Source organism: Apteryx mantelli, chromosome 14 (assembly GCF_036417845.1).
Source record: "Apteryx mantelli isolate bAptMan1 chromosome 14, bAptMan1.hap1, whole genome shotgun sequence".
In the NCBI taxonomy this organism is placed as follows: domain Eukaryota; kingdom Metazoa; phylum Chordata; class Aves; order Apterygiformes; family Apterygidae; genus Apteryx; species Apteryx mantelli.
The window spans coordinates 26,815,774-26,833,382 of NC_089991.1; positions in this window are offsets into that span (position 1 = coordinate 26,815,774).

Sequence of the window (17,609 nt, forward strand, 5' to 3'; positions counted from 1 at the left end):
TCCGAACGAAGATTCAGGACTGAGTGAGTATATGTATGCGGTTCCGTTCGGTTGGGGTGGGATACCCGGAGCACGTGAGACGTCCCCAGGGAACGGAGTGAGCGCGGACCCTCCAGGAGAGGGGGTCCTTAGCGCGGACCCTCCAGGAGAGGGGGTCCTTGGTGCGGATCCTCCAGGAGAGGGGGTCCTTGTGTAGCGGGGGACCGAAAAGGGGCACCCGACAGCCGACTGGGCCGCCCTCTGTGAAGGGACAACCATCCTAGCAGTAGAGACTCGGGTGGTGTGAGTATGGTCCCCTGCGGAGAGAAAGAGAGTTGTAAAAGAAAGTGACTGAGGTGGGTGCTCCGGAAGATGGGACAGAAAAAGAGCAAGTCTTCTGATCCCATAGAGGGCTTTACGGTACGGTTACCGGATATACCGCCCGATAGCCCTTTAGGATTAATGATTAAGTATTGGAACGATTGGCCCTCCAGAAAAGGCAAAAGCCGAAAAAAAAAAAATAATAATAATAATTAAAAAAATGGTATATTACTGTATGCAAGTATGGGGTGGGAAGCAGATTAGAAGAGACCACCTTTATTGGCCAGTATACGGGTCTTTTGAAAATTGGATATGTCAGGCTCTAAATATATATGTGAAATCAAAAGAGCCCTTTAGTTTAGAAGGAAGTGAGTATGCTAGTTTATGGGTAAGACCAGATACTCGGACCATGATATTTACCCTGAAAGAGAAAGGTCCGAGGAAGAAAAATAAAATGCTGGAGGAACTTCCCGTTTTTCCTCCCCCCCTATATTCCCTCAACTCCAGCTCAGAATGCCAAGCATCGGATGCATATGTCTGATCTAAGGACCATAATGGTTCAGGGAATCAGGGAATCTGTTCCCAGGGGGCAAAATATTAATAAGGCCTTCATGGAACAACAGAAGAAGGACGAAACACCAACAGAATGGCTCGAGAGACTTAGGAAAAAATCTGCAACTTTATTCCGGGGTAGACCCCAGTACCCCTGTGGGACAGGCTCTATTGAAAACACAGTTTGTAGCAAAGGCCTTTCCAGATATTAGAAGAAAGCTAGAGAAGTTAGATGATTGGCAAGATAGGGGGCTGGACGAATTGCTGAGGGAAGCTCAGAAAGTGCATGTGCGGAGGGAGGAGGAAACCCATCGGCGGCAGGCAAAGATTCTGGTGGCAGCAGTCCGAGAAGGACAGAGAGGAATCCAGGCGCAACCCCCTAGGTCGTATAACAGACCTAAAAGGAAGCCACCTCACCAAGAAGGACAACCCAGGGAAGTTGTGACGAGGGACTTGAGGCAGGTTGAGTGTTTTTATTGCCAGAAAAAAGGGCATCTGAAGAGAAATTGCAGGAAACGAATGCAGGATGAGCAAATGTTCCAAGAAGAGTAGGGGGGGGTCAGGGGCTCTGTCTGCTGGGGACTCATAAAGGAATCGAGCCCTTGATAAAATTGAAATTAGGTCCCCAGCGACAAGAAGTAGAATTCCTTGTGGATTCTGGGGCAGAAAGATCTACTGTCCAAACGGTACCCTGAGGGTGTAAACCATCCCCAGAGAAATTACAAGTGATAGGAGCTAAGGGAGAACCCTTTAAGGTCCCAGTAATTAAAAATGTGGAAATAGAATCAGACTCTCGATTAGGTGTTAGATCCTTTTTATTAGTTCCCGAAGCTGAATATAATTTACTGAGCCGAGATATGATGGTTGAATTAGGAGTCAATTTAGAAGTAGAGAATCAAGAATTAGTTATAAAATTATGCACCCTTACTATTGAAGATGAGGCCAAAATCAACCCTGAAGTTTGGTATACCCCAGAATCAGTAGGAAGACTAGATATTGCTCCCTTTGAAGTGAGTATACGAAATCCAGAAATCCCTGTTAGAGACAAGCAATATCCAATGTCACAGGAAGGGAGGCAAGGACTCCGACCAGTAATCCAGAGGCTAATAAATCAAAGGTTACTGGAGCCTTGTATGTCTCCCCATAATACCCCCACCCCATACTCCGTGTGTTGGCTGAAGAGCCTGTCTGCCCCATGTGCGGCTCCAGGCACAGAGCGATGAGACAGTCCCCGCCCTGGCAAGGAGCCCCCTTCCCGCATCAGCCCCTACACCGCCCCGGGAAGGCAGGATGAGACCCCGGCTGCTCCTGGGCTGAGCACCCTGCTTGGGGTCCCAGCAGGCGCTGCGAGAAGTGGGGTGCAGGCTTCCCCCTTCTCCCCGCTGGAGACGCTGCTGCCCTGGCCGGCGGTGGCAGCAGCCCCAGGCCCCCCCCCCCCCAGCAGGCAGGTAGTGGGGTGACGGTGCCTCCCCCAGCCCAGCACCGCCTGTGCTGCTCCGCGCGCCGAGGCGGCTCGCTGTCTTCCTCTGCTTTAGTCTGGTGCTTGGAGCTGGGGCCCCACCTCAGCTCTGCCAAACAGAGACCTCCACTAGATGTAGCCATTCACCGAGTTAACCCTGGAGACAAGGTTTTAATTAAAAGCCTGGAAAGACTCGTCCTTGACTCCCCGCTGGGAGGGACCTTTTCTTGTCTTACTTAACACAGACACTGCTATTCGTACCGCAGAGCGAGGATGGACACACGCTAGCAGAATTAAAGGACCGATTTCAGAATCATCATGGGAAGCCTTTGGAAATCCGGACAATTTAAAAGTAACCTTTAAGAAGAAACCTGGAATCCTCGATAAGTGAGACCACATTTTGTAAAACCTAACATAGTATTTGTTATAACCCCACATTGTATTTGTTATCCCTTTGTGTGTTATGCATGTGGGGTTTGTAAAGGGAAGTAGTGGACTCATTGTTAGTACGGGTATCTCCCTAGCGGCATTTGCCGCACTTGTTACGACAAAATTGACTTATTAGACATTAAAAGATCTTAAGAAAAGATCGGTAGAATGGTGGGAAGCCTTTGTTAAAGGAGTACAACCTGAGAAAGGTTGTACCCATGCCAACCACCCCGATCACATAAGGCTAAAATTAAAAACAGCAATTGTAGGTGGACTGTGCCGTATGTTGGGTGTCTCTCTCAAAAAAAACTGGGAAGCCTTTCAAATCAGAAAGGCACATAAAGGAGGTTCCCCTGAAGAATACGGCTGCTGTCGAGAAGACAGGTACACCCTGCTGCTCTGAGCAAAAGAGTAGGCAGAGGAGACAGAGACGTATAGAAACTGTGGGGATCGAGGCCGACAAGCCACCTCCTAAGCAGGAATACCTAAAGTTATAAGACCCAGACTCTTTAAAGTCCCAGAGACACCTGGCATCACGGATCGCCCCTCCAAGGCATTAAGGGTTTGTAAAGTATCCGTTAACCAAGCCATGGGTCCACTACTCCTCTGGAAGATGATTGTGCTAGGCTTATTAGGAAGACGAATCAAAGGGGAACATAATGTACACCAACCCTTTAAATGGTCATTAATAAGGTGGGAAGATCAAAAAGTGATCCAAGTGCGAAGTGTACCTGGGAGTCCTACATTCACAGCTACCTTGTGTGAGCTGGCACCTATTGAACCATGTCTAGATCACATGGGGTTTTACTTTTGTCCTAGTTCTAATCCTGCGCGGGGGTATTGTAACTATCCAAACTCCTATTATTGTGCTTATTGGGGGTGTGAAACTATAGCCTCGGATTGGGCCCCAGGAGCAGGGTCGGATAAGTTTATTAAGGTCCAGTGGGGACCTTATGGCTGTACACCTTCCAATGGGAGGTCCAGTACAGGTTCGCGCCCTTATTCGGCTTTTGGCAATCAGGGTAACTGTAAGCACCTGATGATAAACATTACCCGCCCGGAGGACCCAGGATGGTTTTTGGGAAAGACCTGGGGGGTCCGGTACTGGGAACCCGGGACCGATAGGGGAGGATTATTTACCATAAAGAAAGAAAGTGTGCGACCTACTCCTCAAGCGATAGGGCCGAATCTAGTTGTTAAAAGGGTGGAATCAAGAATCAAACCAACGGGGGCGATCATGAATCCGACAAGTATTCCTATGAATCACCCCACCCCGAAAGATACTGTTGTAATCTCAGAAAGTAAAGCCACAGAGAGGGTAGACAATCCCCTGTGGAAGGTTGTGCAAGCAACCTACAAAGTATTAAATGCTACAGCCCCTAGTATAACTACCCATTGCTGGTTATGCTATGACATAAGACCCCCTTTTTATGAAGCAATAGGAGTAAATATGACATATACCTTAAGCAATGATTTCGACTCACATTGTCAATGGGAAGATAAGAAGAAGGGGTTGACCGTGGAACAAGTTACGGGAATGGGAATGTGTATTGGCAAAGTACCAAAATCAAAAAGAAAGCTGTGTGGGTCTATAACATTGCAAACCTACACCTCCGAAAATGGATGGATTATTCCCACCAAAGGAACTAGATGGATATGCTCAAAAATGGGCCTAACTCCCTGTGTCTCCCTAAAGGTACTCAGTGGGTCCCCAGAATATTGTATACAAGTGGAAGTAGTTCCAAGGATCTTGTACCATCCAGAAAATGTGATGTACGATCATTGGGACACCCCTCACCCGGTCCGAGTAAAGAGGGAACCATTCACCGCAATTACTATAGCCACCTTACTGGGTCTTGGGGCAGTGGGAGCGGGAACCGGAATTTCCTCCTTAGTGATGCAACAGCAGAGCCTTAGCACTCTACGGGCAGCTGTGGATGAGGACTTAGAACGAATAGAAAAATCCATCACCGCCTTAGAAAAGTCGTTAACATCACTATCAGAAGTAGTGTTACAGAACAGAAGAGGGATGGACCTCTTATTTTTGCAACAGGGAGGATTGTGTGCAGCCCTAGGAGAAGAATGTTGTTTTTACGCGGATCATACAGGAGTTGTCAGGGATACTATGGTGAAATTGAGAGAAGGCCTTGAAAAACGTAAAAAGGAAAGAGAAGCCCAGCAAGGGTGGTATGAATCATGGTTCAGTCGTTCTCCCTGGCTAACAACCTTATTGTCTGCAATAGCGGGTCCATTAGCTTTACTAGTACTTGTGTTGACCTTTGGGCCGTGTATAGTAAATAAAATAATTAACTTAGCAAAAAGCAGACTCGAAGCTGCCCACCTACTGTTGATAAAAAGTCAATATGAACAACTCAATGAAGATGAGAGTAAGCATAACCCTATGCTCTCCCTGGCACAGGAGGCTGTTGCTCGATTTGATGAACAAATTAGAAGGGACCAAAACAAAAAGGGGGGATTGTGATATGTGCTGATTTGTTGCATCAAATTGAGAAACAGCCTTGGGAACATCTTGTATTGTGGTATGTACTAATTTGTTACATCAGCGAGAAACAGCCTTGGGAACATCCTACAGCCTGTGGTGGGGGGCATGTACTCTGCCTGAGAAAATTGAGTTGAGCTAGCGAAGCGGCAATGTTAGTTTAGATAGCCTAATATGGCACACAATGCAGAGGAAGACTCCAGCCTTCATCCCCACGACCACCAGAGGGCTGAAGAAGACCCCCTAGCAACAGCCAGCGCAACCGCAGAAGTTACAGGAGGTGCCCCGTATACCCGGAACTGGAATCGCATATAAGGAGACTGTGGGGGGGGGTTGTGCGCGCCGTTGGTGGAGCAGGAGACTCCCCCCCGGCCGCCCAGCGCTGTTTTGCTTACTTGTGACTTGCTCAATTATTTTATAAATTGGAATTTATGCAACCCGGCCCGAGTGGTTGTCAATTTGTCACGTTTACCTAAAACACTTCCCAGCTCGCACCCAGCCCTCGCCCTCAGCCCCAGCCCTACAGCGCTCGCCCGCAGCCCCAGCCCTGACCCGAACCCAGCCCGTGCCCGCACTGCTCCCCAGAACCCCTGAGCAGAGCCTGAACCTTCCCCTGAGCCTCCCCTAACCCCTGCCTTAAAAGCCGAGCTCCGACCCATAGCCCGAGCTGCATCAGCCCTGGGATTTGCATTCAAGAAGTAATTTTCCCCAGAGCCTACTGACCAAGTTCAGAGATATTTTGCCTTTTTTCTGTGTTTCATAGCCAAGCTGTGAAATGCAGTATTAATTAAATGCAGAGTAGGTGGGACTGATCCTTTCTGCAGCCCAGACTTCAGGGTGGGAGTTAGGCTCAGTACCATCTAAACCCTTTGAATACATGCTCGATTGCATGAGGATCTCCATGATCAAGCCCCTATGGAACAACTAAATCCAACGTGGAAACGTGCCCCATAGAAAAATGGGTCTGCCGTGCCCTAACTACGAACATTTGCAGGAGCTGCTCAATCAAAACAGAAGCTGCAGCTATGTTCTTTGAAGAAAAGGAGGTTACAGATGGCCGCTCACTCTGCACAGAGCTCCACTCAATTCAGGCAGAATTATTGCATCGGTAATCTGGTCCCATCTCCGTATGGAGAGATTATTGCCCTTGGCAGTTCTGCTGGCAAACAGGGGAATAGGAGGGCTCCCAAATGGGCTGAAGGCAAAATTAACCAGCTTAGTTCAAAGGGCCGATGAGCAGACTGGACTGATTCAGGCTGAAGCACATTATACAACATATAAATTATGCCCTCCACTAGTATAAGTAGGAGGATGCTGGCCTATTCATATGGCAGAGTTAGAATTGAAAGAAGATGCCTGTTCATTGTCTAAAAAAATTGTTGTAAAACTTAAGATGTTTTACCTATGCTTTACAAAAGCAAAACAGCTAACCTCATGTGAACTCAAAATGCAATTGCTCTGGGATGACTGTATTAAAATTGAGAATTTTTTTTAGGATAAAAGCAATCCTTCTTTTTCAAACCCTTGAGTTGGTGTTCTTTGAATTTCATACTTTCCTTTGTCTAAGCCGAGAAGCCTCTTGTCATAGCTATAGGTGTTTATTTTGACAAAGGCATCTATGTGCTTTCTGATCTGGTCTCCTAGAACATCTTCCAGGAACTTGAACTCCACTTGCTTCTTGTACTGTGACCAACCAATAAATCCCCCCAATGGAAGCAGGGTCAGGGAAGAACGCAGGTGTGACTGACCCCAGCTGTCGCAAAGAAAGCTGAATTAATCTCAGCACAAAGGGAACCAGAGCCTAAAAGAAAGGCCACCCTCCAGACTCATGCGAACACCTGAAGGCTGGAAAGACATCCTTAGAGGAGGAGAAATAATTGGCAGTAGAGAGAATGTGCTCCCCAGCTGAGCTGCAACTGGTCTAGCAAGCATTGCTGGTTTGAACCAGTGGCTTGCTGCTTTCCCCTTTCCCAGGGAAATACAAGCTGATAATGGATCACATCTGAAGAGTAAAGAAGTGCAAACTTGGTGTGCTTCAGATGGAGTTCAGTGCACTTTCCACCTACTGTATTATACCTCAAAGTAATGTGGTAGCAGAAAGATGGAATGGACGACAGAAACAGCAGCTACACAAGAGGGACTCTTCTCTCGTAGAATACTTCTAAGTGGGGATCCCGTTTGTGGGAAGCCATAAGTCGGCTAAATAAGTGACAAACGCCAATGGGAAGTCCCATAGCTAAGGGGTTTGTGTCAGTAGCTGCATGAATCCCTCTTAAAACAGAAATAAAACCCTCTCGATGTCCTGGAGATGAGGTTGTGGTTAAACACCCAACTCAGGGATCAGTCTGGGTGACTCCGCTGTTTTCCAAAGGAAAAGGAGTATGGGATGCTGTAGACCCTGAAAGGAGTAAGTTCACCATAAGTGAGGCTTGGATGGTGTCCAAGACCTGGGTGTCTTCTCTTGCAGGGAAATGGGTTGTTATCTTCTCACCGTGGGAACGCTGATAACTGGAACAGACACCCGAAACCTGTTTCTAGCAGGTTCTGCCTTTTCATGTTGCCCATGGGACAACTCGGGTATTGAAGATCAGTTGCAACCCCTCCTTAAAACTACAGTTGCAGGAGGAATACCATCTGCAACAGCATGAGGTCAAGGACTGATAGGAAGCACTAATGTTACCTTCACCCTAAGATCTAACTTTAGTCTAAATGTAGCTGTTTGTAATAACACTGGATGGGAAGCTGCCCATGGTTTGACATAGAGTGAAATGGGTACTACATACATGAAAGGCAACATTTGCTGTTGTAATGTAACGTATATTTTTGACCAAATCACCAAGCAGACTTACTGGTTAACTTCTCATAGGACTGAGGAAACGATGCCTTTTTTTGCACCGTTTAATGTATCAGTAACACTTGAAGTAACCTTCCACCAGCTTGAAAACTTTCTCAAACAGAACGCCAAGGTTACTCATGTAACTGTCTGAAACTGGAGAATGCTTAGAGGAGAGAGAAGGAACGATGATATATGATAATAGCAAATGGGTTTGGTTAGTAAAAGTGGTAACAAGCCTTACTGAAGCTCATGGATATGATATCCTTCAAGGCTGGTTTCCCCCAAAGCTAGCAATGTATTGCGGTTGATGTTACATCCTCTACTCCTACTGTTAATGATCCCTCTATTGTTCCTCAGCTTTCCCCATGCCACGGATGCAGCCCCAGGCAGGCAGAGGGATGGCGGCCTCCTCCATGCCAGCCCGCTCCTCCCATGCCTCTTGGCCCTTGCAGGGGACTGGAGCTGCCCCGTCCCAGGGCAGCCAGGCAGCGCCAGGGCTGGGATGGGGCATGAGGGGACAGGGAGTGCGGGGGCAGTGGAGCAGGGTGAGCAGCCCTGCTCGGGGCCCTGTGGCTGGGCCAGGGAGAGCTGAGGCTGCTGGGGCTGGCCGGGCTCCGGATGCTGCTTCGACATCAGCTCCATGCTAGAAACATCGAGTTTCCTCCCTTTGCAGAGGAGCAGCCTGCAGCGGAGGCCTCTCCGTCTGGCGCTTGTGAGCCACATGTGGAGTGCTGTGTGCAGTCGTGGATTGCCCAGGAAAGAGAGAGAGCGACAGACAGGAGTGAGAACAGCAGAGGCCAGAACGATGGTTTGGGCCTGGAGCCCATCAGGCATAAGGAGCTGCTGAGAGACATGGGTCTGTTCAGCCTGGAGAAGGGAAGGCTCAGGGGAGATCTTATTGCTCTTTACGGTGACCAGCTGGGAGGGTGTAGAGAAATCAGAGCCACGCTCTGGTAAAAAATGGGCAGTGGAAGGACAGGAGGCAACAGGCACAAGCAGAAATATGGGACATCCCACGTGAAAGAAGGAAAAACATTTCCTTCTTAAGGGATCAAACAATAGACCAGCTTCCCAGAGAGGTCGTGAGGATCTCCATCTTGGGAGTTTTTTTCAAAATTTGTCTGGACAAGGTCATGAGAAACCTCATCTACTTGGAGATGTTTTGAGAAGGAGCTAGGACTAGTGACTTATGGCCTAGGAGGTAGGACTAGAGACTTAGTAGAAACTAGTGCTCTCTCCCAGCCAAAATTACTCTGCAATGCCATGGTTCTACATGGTACTGAGGAGAATCACATCATAAGGGCACCCCCCCCCCCCCGAGCTCATGTGTGGCCCCAGCAAAGCGTGAGGCACCCTTCTTCAGGGGTTCATTCCCTGGCCTGCATTCACCATCCACTTTGGCCTGAGGAGAACAATTTTTGCTTGCCCTCCAAACATGGTCTTGCTGGGATCTCCTGGAGCTGTGCAGGGAGCCCGTGGTGGCCATCTCCAAGCAGAGATGTATGCGCTGTGGGTCGCTGTGTGGGCTCAGAGGGCCCTTCACATCTTGGTTCCTTTCCCCAGAGCCCTGACTCTGATCCAGCAACACAGCGGTGTATGCCCCACACTGCCTAGTCTTAGCCCTGATGTACTCTTCTCCCGGGCCCTTTGCAGCCCAGTGCAGCTCCTCCCCCGCTCTCCCCACCCCACCGCCCTCTCTCCAGCGCAGCAGAGCAGCCCAGGCTGGGGATGGCCCCGCAGCAGTGCCTGCTGCAGGGTGCTGCAGAGTTCTCAGCACTCACACCACAGCTCGAGCCCCTTGGAAGGGCACAGCAGCTCCTGGGGGGCGGACAGAGGTGTCAGCCTCCCCATCAGCCCCAGGGCTAGGGGCCAGCAATGACACGAGGCAATTGAGACCAGTCGGTCCCTGTCTCCATTGCCTCGTGTCTAGGAGATCCTTAACCTGGACTACCTGCAGTCACTCGGTGCCAGGCCCTCTCCTCAGGACGGCACAAGACTCCTGGCCCCAGGGGTGTCAAGCAACTCCACTTTCTCGAGTGATGGAGCAGCCCGTCCTGAGTTGACATGCATAGAAACAAGCATTCATTTATTCCTCCCTGCAAACACACAATTTTCCTTTGTTCTTCTCCAGAGATGACCCTGCTTGCTACAGAGCCTTTCCCCGGGTGAGTGTGTCCATGCCGGCCTGACCGGTCGTTCTTGCGCCCCTCCTCTGTGCTGCCCACAGGGCCCCGGGCTGGTAGTGCTGCTCTGCAGCGCAAGCGGGCTGTGGGGCCCCGGGGTGACTCTGCCCTGGTCGTGCTGGTCAGGGCAGACCCAGCTGGACCAGCATCATTGCACCTGACTACCCCCTCCCCAGGGTCTGTGGCTGTGGAAGACGTTTGGAGCAATCACAGAGCATTTCCAATGGTTCAGGATGGGTTCAGATGTGTCATTAGACCAAGGCCATAGTTTTTCATTGTGGGTGACATGAACCACTCCTGGGGCTCTCTTCCCTGTGTCTGCTGAGTCACCACTGCCCCTTCCGAGATTGCCAAGCCCTCGTTTTTTTAGCCCTTTACTTTGGGTGACTCCACTTGTTTTTGTGAGTCTCCACTCACTGCCCATCCCAGACACCCGCTGTCCTGGGAGATCCCCTGTGCTCACTGTGTGGCTCCATATTCCCTTCCAGAAGGAAGGGCATCTGTCACCAGCCCCCTAATAAGTGAGACAGTCTTCAGCAGATACCTCTTTAACACTCACCATCTCCAGCGGTCCTGGGCACCCACAAGTGAGGGCTGAATCCAGCCCTCATTCTCTAACACATCACCCTGCGAGCGCATCCCTCTTACCCCATGGAAAACCCAAGCAGAGCAACAGGACTTTTTAGGGTGCAATTCCCTGAGTGCATTCCTGGCTCCCGCTTTGGAAGAAGAGCCCAACCTTCAGGTGCTGCACTGAGGAAATCCCCTTTTATTACAGAGATGCTACCTGGGAGGCCAGCTCTGACACAGCGATAGGCAGATTTACAGAAGGCCTCTGGGTCAGGCAGATGGGGTTTGTGCCTCTGGAACAGTGGGATGAATTCCACCATTTCTGTACAAACATGAATGTCACAGATAGAACTTGCAAACCACAGCAGTTGCCTGAGATAAGTTGGAAATCGCTTATGAATAGAGACGGGCAGCTTATTGCTGCTGAAATAGTACTAACTGAATTAGTTTCTTCAGTGCCTCCTTGAGCTCCTTGTTCCTCATGCTGTAGATGAGGGGGTTCACTGTTGGAGACATCACTGCATACAGGGCAGCCACCACGAGGTCCAGAGTGGAGGAGGCGATGGAGGGGAGGTTCAGGTAGGCAAACATGGCAGTGCTGATAAATGGAGACCATGGCCAGGTGAGGGAGGCACGTGGAAAAGACTTTGTGCCATCCCTGCTCAGAGGGGATCCTCAGCACGACTGTGCAGACCTGCACATAGGACAGCAAAATAAAAACAAAACACCCAAAGCCTAAACAGGCGGTAATCACAAGAGCCCCACTGTCCCTGAGGTAGGAGTCTGAGCAGGAGAGCATGAGGATCTGGGGGACTTCACAGAAGAACTGCTCCACAGCATTGCCTTGGCAGAATGTAACTGAAAATGTGTTAGCAGTGTGCAGGAGAGCATTAAGAAAACCAGTGGCCCAGACAGCTGCTGCCATTTTGGCACAAGCGCTGCTGCCCATGAGGGTCCCGTAGTGAAGGGGTCTGCAGATGGCAATATAGTGGTCATATGCCATGATGGTGAGGAGATAAAACTCTGCTGAGCATAAGAAAAAGGAGAAAAAGATCTGGGCAGCACATCCTGAGTAGGAAATGGCCCTGGTGTTGCTGAGGGAATTGGTCACGGATTTGGGGACAGTGGTGGAGATGGTGCCAATGTCTATGAGAGAGACATTGAGGAGGAAGAAGTACATGGGGGTGTGGAGGCGGTGGTCGCAGGCTATGGCTGTGATGATGAGGCCATTGCCCAGGAGGGCAGCCAGGTAGATGCCCAGGAAGAGCGAGAAGTGCAAGAGCTGCAGCTCCTGCATGTCTGCAAACACCCGGAGGAGGAACTCATTGAGGGAGCTTCTGTTGGACATTTGCTCACCCCGGGCATGAGGGACTGTCCAAGGAGAAAGAGACAGTGACAAGTTAGAGCAGGCTTCTTGGAGCCCAACCCCTTCCATTTCTCATAGAAACCCCCACATTTCCTCTCTCCTCTCTCTTCGTGCAGCTCCCTTTCTGGGGCTCTGGTTTGCACTGGCTGAGTGTGCCATGCGCAGCAGGGGCCTCTGCCCATGGTCTCCAGAGGAGTCAGTTCTGCTCTGCCAGAGGTGTAAATGGAGGCGTCAAACAGCCCCAGGGATTTGGTGGGATTCCTGGGGATGGGCGCCATGAGCTGGGTGGAGGGGACTTGGTCCAGTGACCCAGTGGGAATAATCTCTCTTCCCCATAACGAGAGCTGAGTACAGCCCTCATGCCAGCTGTTCCTGAAAGAGAAGATCCTTGTGAGGCATTCATCTCCCCCAGCCTTACCCTCTTGAACAGAGGTGCCTGTACCTGAATCACTCACACCAGCTCCCACTCCAGCAAGGCAGAGAAACCCTCAAGTGAAGGCAAGGGGTGACCTGATCCTTTCTAGACAACTCCATTCCAGGGAGATAGACCCTCTCCTCATGCCAATTTACCATCTGCACCCTTCCTCCAGGCACTGCACAGGGAATGGGAAGTGACTAGCTCTGATGTACACATCCTGCAGCAGATTACATCCACCCCTGATGTGGAAGGGTAGTTCAACATTTTGAAACCCATTTTTTCCAGAAAATGATCTTCAGTGGAGGAGTCTGACTATATATTTATTTAGTTTTTTGATACCTCCATCTCACTGTGGGAGCACAGTGTGTGACGGGGTAGAAAATTTTGCCATTTCAGTTGCTCTCAGCATGAGCACTTGTGCATCCCAAGAGGAAAAAAGGGCTCACTGTGACTTTGTACAGGGTCACGGGACCTGGTCTGTCAGTGAGTTTTTCCCCTCACTGCCCTGTGCTTGCACCTCACCAGCTAAAGGAGAAGCACACTCACAAGATCCTCTAAGAAAGAAAGTGGACTGAGCTGGGAGTGGAGGAGTTCAGTTCCACAGTGGAGATTTGCAGATTCTGCTCTTTCAGCCCAGAGGTGGAGAGAGTGATGAAGAGTGTGACAAAGTTTCTCTCTCCCAGGATCAGACCAAGGACTCTCAGATATCACAGAAATGCTACTGGGAAGTCGTGCTCTTCTGGAAGGCAGCTTGCAGCTTGACAGGATACCCAAGAGAAACAGTCACAGGTCCTATAAAGGGACTCTCCTTAAGAGAGAGTCAGCTCATTCCCCAATCTGGTGAGATGCATTGCCAGGAGCCTCACAGGTTGGAAGGGGATTGAGGCTTCTCACTGCCATGAAGAAAGCACCGTGGAGGACCCACAGGGCTGGCGCCTTAACTGCAGCTGAAATGGAAATGGAGCTGTGAGCTCTGGACGAGGGACTGAGACTCATTAATGGTTTCAATGAACAGTCAAGGGGTCTGCTAGGACCTTCTGAAAGTGCCTTCACCCATCGCTTAGTCTATAGACAACACCAGCTCCCCCTTTGCTGGCCTCATCAGGGTTTGTCTGACCTGCTCCTTAGCACCTGCAAACGTGGGGATGTCCCTGGACAGTGCCCTGCTGCTGGGAGGTTTCTGCAGGGCCAAACTGAGAAAACCAAAGAAGGCGTCAGTGTTGCAGGGACTGACCATGACTTGCTCAAATCCATCCTCCTATGATGTTTCTGTTAGCAGTCCCCTCTTCTTCCTTGCCCATCTCTGCTGCCTAGAGCTGTCCCTGCTGGGAGCTGTTTCTCTGTCCCAATGTCTTTTCCCGGTTGCTGCTCACAGACCCCATTCCAACCTCTGCGTACCCACTTCTGCCCTACAGAGACCTCCCACAGGCAGGGCAAAGCTCACAGCTCCCTTTCCATTATCCCCTTGCCGGGTGGTAGGAAACTAAAAGCACCATCTCAGGAAATTAGCTTCTCTTTCAGGAAAACCCTGCATTTGCCTTCCTCTTGAAAAGTCCCCTCTGAAAATCCTGTGCAAGAGCAGCTGGGGCTGTGAGCAGTCCTGACCCACACAGCACTCTCTCAACAGGAGAATGAACCTGCCCTGCTGGGGGTCCATCCTCCCACCCAGAGCTGCTCCCTGCAGCACTTGGGGAGTTGTCCAGGCAGGCTGAGTGCTGACCCTTGCAAGTGGCAGAGTCACTGCCCCGGGCACACAGCACCCTGGGGCGCAGGGACACTGTTCTGAATTACAGCCCTGGGCAGACCTGTGTGCACACCCTGGCTTCACCCCCCTGCAGCGTCCCTGGGAGAAGGCAGCTGGATGCCCTGTCCCAGTGATGGTGTGGGAGGGAATCCCTGCTCTGAATGATCTCCTCCTCCTCCACCCTGGAGAAGCCAGGATAGTGACCCCACCAGGAACCTCAGGAGTGTTGTCCTTCAGCCAGAGACTTACTGTGTAAAGGGCTGTGAAGATTTCTCCCACAAATGAGCTCTCTTCTGTCTTCCCGCTCCAGACTGCCTTTCACATCTCTCTGTCTTGTCTCATCTTACATCAGAAAGAGCAGGCAGTTCCCAGAGCCCTGCTGCTCTTTGCAGAGGAGCTGCTCCTGGACGCAGCTATCTCTCGGCAGTGCTGCCCCGTTGCCATGAACTCCCTGCATCCAGGAACCCGGCCCTGCTCAGGAGCTGAGGCCCAGCAGAAGGTGTGATTTTCTCTGTCCCTTGTGCTCCCTGCTCCTGGGAAATGTTCACTGCGGCAGACCAAAATAATCATCCATGATCCCTCTCTAAACAATGGAGAGAGACCAGTTAGAGTATTGCAGTTTGCCTCATCAGAGGATGGTTAACTAGGAGAGTTGGAAATGTCCCACTCCAGATGCCCCTATTCCCATCTCTTAGCTAGGCAGGACACCTCGGCAGGGACAAGACGTGAGTTCATTTTCCCACACTGCAGGTATTGATTCAATCTAGGCATCTCCTGCTGGTTTAAAGCCCCTAGGATGGAGCGGGATTCAGATCCCTCCCATGAGCTCTGCAAAAACACTGGAGGTGGGATCCTCCTTGCCAAAGCTGAAGTGAGCACAACAGAGATGTCTGCATATGAGCTCCTTGGCTACACTCCCATTATAATCAGTGGAGATGAAGGGTGGGAGTCAGCTGGTCACCCACTAACACTTGGTGAAATTTTAAGAGACAGAGGTGGTCCAAGGCGTGTTCCAGTGTCTGCTTGCTCTGATGGAGCAACTATGAGACCTCTATCCTTCTAGAGCATCAGGTGGGGGCCAGGTGGGGAATTTCCTTGGTCATCTGAACAGTAGAAGCCTCACAGTGCTAGATGTCCCCTCACTCTGAACCTGAGAAACATGCAGATCCCTCCATTATAAACAGTTGATGTATTTCAGTGCAGACACTCGATTCAGTGACATAATATTAGGCCTGCAGTGCCCTGTCCGATGCCTGGGGTGTCCAGCACAACCCCGTTTCTAGCAGATCCAGCATGGGACCTAGAGGAAAACCATGCCCTTTTGGAGTGTTTGCTCAGGAGATGTCCCAGGGCACCTCGGGTTTCCTACCTGTGCCTGAATAACTGAATCCCACCACGGCATTTGGGCAAAGTCTGAACCATCTACATCCAAGCATGCTGCATAGATGGGAGGCACATCACACCAAGGTCTCCACTCATTTTGCTGCAGGCTGTCCCAGCTCAGGGACTTCTTCATTGGCACCTTGTCCTTTTGGAGATCAGTTCACCTCTGTCAGAGGCCCCAAGGTGCTGCAGATTCAGCTTGGGCAGCAACCCCCTCTCCTGCCATTCCTGCAAGGCCCAGCCCTGTTTCTCCCTGGCCTTGGGTACTAGACAGTTTGCCATCTCAGTGGGAACCTCCTTTCACCATTACATTGCCACCTGCTATCTATGCCAGCATGTCTCTGCTCTGAAGTGGGGCCATTGCACACACAGTGTCCTTGGCCCTTGGTCACAGGTTTCCACATGACCAGTCTGTGCTTTGTGCCACAGCTGAGGCTCTGCAGCCCAAATAGACACAAGTGCATGCAGCCTGGGGCACAGCAGGAGGCACTGGAGACACACAAGCTGTCACAGGGCTGCCACATGGATGGAATAACTGAGATGTGGTGGGTTCACTCGCACAACTGGAAGGCTGTGATAGTAGGGTACAAGTTCTTCAGGGGAGACCAAGGCAGAGGATGAGGAGGGGGATGCCCTTTGTGTGAAGGCACAGCTCAGATGTATGGAGCTCTTCCATGGGACAGACAAGGGGAGGCAACTCTGAAGGGCAGAGTAGCTCAGGAGAGCCAGCAGGTCTTTAAGGACAGCATCCACCAAGCACAAGAATGGTCCATCCTGATACTCAGTTAAACTAGTAGACATCTCAGGAGACCAGCTTGGCTAAAGAGGGAACTCATGCCTGAGCTCCAGTGCAGTAAGGCAGCATATGGGAATGGGAAGGAGGGAGAAACTGCAAAGGAGGAATTCAGAAATATTGTCCAGTGAAGTAGGGATGGTGTTAGGGAAGCCAAAGCTCCCATGGGATTGACACTGCAGAGATGTCAAGGGCATGAAGAAGAGCTGCTACTGCTTCAGCTGCAGTAAAAGAATGCAAAGGAAAACATGGGCTCACTGCTGAATGGGGCAGGGAATCTAGTAGTAGCAGATGTAGATAGGTCTGAGGAACTCAATGCATTCTTGGCTTCAGTCTTCACCAACAAGGTCTCCTGGGTCGTAGCACCTAGAGTCAGAACTCCAGAGGGGAAAAGTGACCAGCAGTGGATGAGGTCTGAGTGAGGGATTACTTGCAAGAACTCAGCCCATACAAGTCTAAGGGACTGGATGGGTGGCATCTGAGGGCATTGAGAAAGCTGGCTGCTGTTGTAGCAAGGCTGCTCTCTATTATTTTTGAAAGGTTGTGGAGATGAGGGGAGGTCCCAATGAGCTGAAAAAGGGCTGTTGTGCCCATCCTCAGAAAAGGCCACAAGGACAAACCAGGGAGCTACAGGCTGTTCAGCCACACTTTGGTGAGCAATGTGTCATGGAGCAAATGCTCTCGGACCATAGTTCTTGGCTCATGCAGGGTGTCCCTGCTCCAGCGCAGGTTGCCTTCAGACCACAGTATCTCAGAGGTGTACCCTCTGGGAATGGAGCACCTCCTTCTAAGGGCCTCTAGTCCTGCCACGGGGCACCACAGAGAAGATTCTGGCTCCACCTTCTTTACTTCCTCCTGTCAGATGCTTATAAACCTTGATAAGAGTCTTTTCTGAGCCTTTTCTTCTCCAGGCTAAACAATTCCAGCTCTCTCAGACTCTCCACATGAGAGACATGCTCCAGTCCTTTAATCATCTTTGTGGCCCTTTGCTGGACTTGCTCCAATATGTCCATGTGTCTCCTGTACTGGGGAGCCCTGAATGAGACACACCAGTCCAGATGTGGTCTCACCAGTGC